Source organism: Echinops telfairi, unplaced genomic scaffold (assembly GCF_000313985.2).
Source record: "Echinops telfairi isolate 266 unplaced genomic scaffold, ASM31398v2 ScPeMD7_7457;HRSCAF=8495, whole genome shotgun sequence".
Classification (NCBI taxonomy): Eukaryota; Metazoa; Chordata; class Mammalia; order Afrosoricida; family Tenrecidae; genus Echinops; species Echinops telfairi.
The window spans coordinates 24,858,801-24,861,318 of NW_022111357.1; positions in this window are offsets into that span (position 1 = coordinate 24,858,801).

Sequence of the window (2,518 nt, forward strand, 5' to 3'; positions counted from 1 at the left end):
GCCTCGCTCTAAGTCCGGGACCTTGTGTTGGGAATAGGTGACCCACTGGTGAAAGAAGAGTAGACATGGCCTCTGCCCTCATGGGGAAGAGGGGGTTATGGAAACATAATTATAATTTTGAGTTTGAGGAGGATGTTAAGAGAACATGGGGGTGCCCCCTGTGTTGATGCTGACTCACCATGGCTCCAGAGGGGCTTCTTGGCTATAGTCACTGGGTGAGCTTGAGGGGCCAACCTTTAGGTTAATAGTTGAGCACAAGCTCTTTGCAGCACCCGGGGTCTGGAAAGGGAACTGGAAATGGGTTTGGGAGTGGGCAGAGCCTCTCTGGAGAGAGTGAGGGCATGGGTAAAATCGTGACAACGGCAGCACATGTCATCATCATGATTGTGCTGCTCTGCGTTGGCTTGGATGGACCTTCAGTGGTAGCTCAGGCTACTCATTTGGTTAATGCCTGTGTTGTATCAGCTATTCAACATCCCAATATCACTTCCGCTCACATGAACCCATCCCGTCCTTATCCCAGTGCGTAAGGATGGTCATTATCCCCATTTCATGGATTGGGAAACAGAGGCACAGGAAGAGTTAGTAAACTTTCCAAAGATATAAAACTGGTAAGTAGTGTGGTTGGGATTTAAACCCAGACCCTCTGGCTTTGGAATCCAGCCTATATTAACCGCTATACCCGTGCTATTTCTGACAGGAGAGTGAGGCTTCACTGGGTAAGACAGGATCGAGCCAGGGAACAGAGGGGAGCATTCCAAGGCGAGGGGAACACAGCTGGGCAAAGGTCTGGTGCTAGGGAAGGACGGTGGGTTCAAGGAGCCAGGTGAGGTCCTGTGCACCTGTGAATGAATGAATGAATGTGAGGAGCGGGCGCTTCCCATGTGCATTTCATGGGATAAGGACTGGGATAAGGACGGGATGGGTTCATGTGAGCGGAAGTGATACTGGGATGTTGAACATTTCATGTAGGAATCCTAGCAGACGGGGAGGGGGTGTTGTTATTGGCATCCTACACACAGGAGAGGAGGCCTGGGGTCCAATGGGTCAGCATTTGAAAGGCTGCTGGTTTGGCCCGCCCACCTGCTGGCTGGGGACAGAGCTGGTGGTCTGCTCTGCTCTCATAGAGACTGTCGTTCGTGCCCTTGAGTTGAGTCCCGTCACAGGGACTCTGTGCACACTGGAACAAGCTCCTGCCCAGCTCTGCAGCCCCGAAAACCCCATGGGGCTGCCCTGCTGGTTCTCGGCCCTAATGGTTGTTTTAAATATAAAGAAAGCTATACTGAAAGGTAGTTTGTTATTTTATACAGTTAATACTGAAATAAGAACAATAAGAGAGGTGCACAAAGCTAGGTTATGTTACAGGGAAGAGTTTTAAAATATCAATGAAAAAATACTAAATAATACCTGACAAAACCCAATAAAACTGTTAGGATGCTTCCATATTGCTGCTGCTTCTTCAAGATCATTTTATTGGGGGCTCTCACATCTCATAACATACATCAATTGTATGAAGGATATTTGTACATATGTTGCCATCATCATTTTCTAAACATTTACTTTCTATTGGAGCTCTTGGTATCAGCTCCTCTTTTTACCCATCCCCACCATGACTCCTTGATAAATTATAAATTATTATTATCATATTGTTTCTTGGTTGGCGTCCTCAAAGGCAACATTCGCTCTTATCTCAGCATCCTCAGCTGTGTGATTTATCCTTCCCCATCTTTCCGCTGTGGGAATAGGATCCCCATTCCTTTAGAAGGCGGCCGATTGGACAATGGTCTTTGCGTTTGCTGTGCTAGAAACAGGCGAGTTCTCTTCTTTGCGCACCGTTTGTTCATCTTTGAAAAACCCCTTTCTGCTTCTGCTGAACCGACAGCGATTGTTCTGACAATATTTCCACCTTTCAGGAATCGCATCATTCCATCATCTTATCTCATGGGACTTTGGGGCGTCACCCAAAGCTGAACCAAACGACGGCGTGTCACCCTCTGGTCGTTTGGCCCTTTTTTGCTTTATGCTATATGTTTGTTTACCGAAGTAACAAATGCAAGGGAATAAAAATGTAGCATTTCATCAGAAGTATAGCGAGTGTGACGACATGAATGAATATTACAAGCACAGTTCCTTCTGCTTTTTTTTACACCTGTGGGCAGAATGAACATGCCTACAGGTGCCTAGAATACGTACATGGATGCACAGATGAATGTTACAAATGAGTAAGGAATGTAAAATTGTGATTTCCACTCAGCAGACACCCCCCCACCCCCGCCCCTTGGAGAGAACCCTGATTACAAGTGCCATTTCAACAACAGGTGCCCTGGATTCAACAAGAATGCGTTCTGCCAAACCAGCATGAGCCAGAGGATCCCTGGTGGTGTAGTGGTTGCACGTTGGGCTGTGATCTGCATGGTTGTCAGTTTGAGACCCCCCAGCAGCTCTGTGAGAGCAAGACCGAGCTTTCTACTCCTGTAAACAGTTACAATCTGGGAAGCGCACAGCAGGGATCTCTATG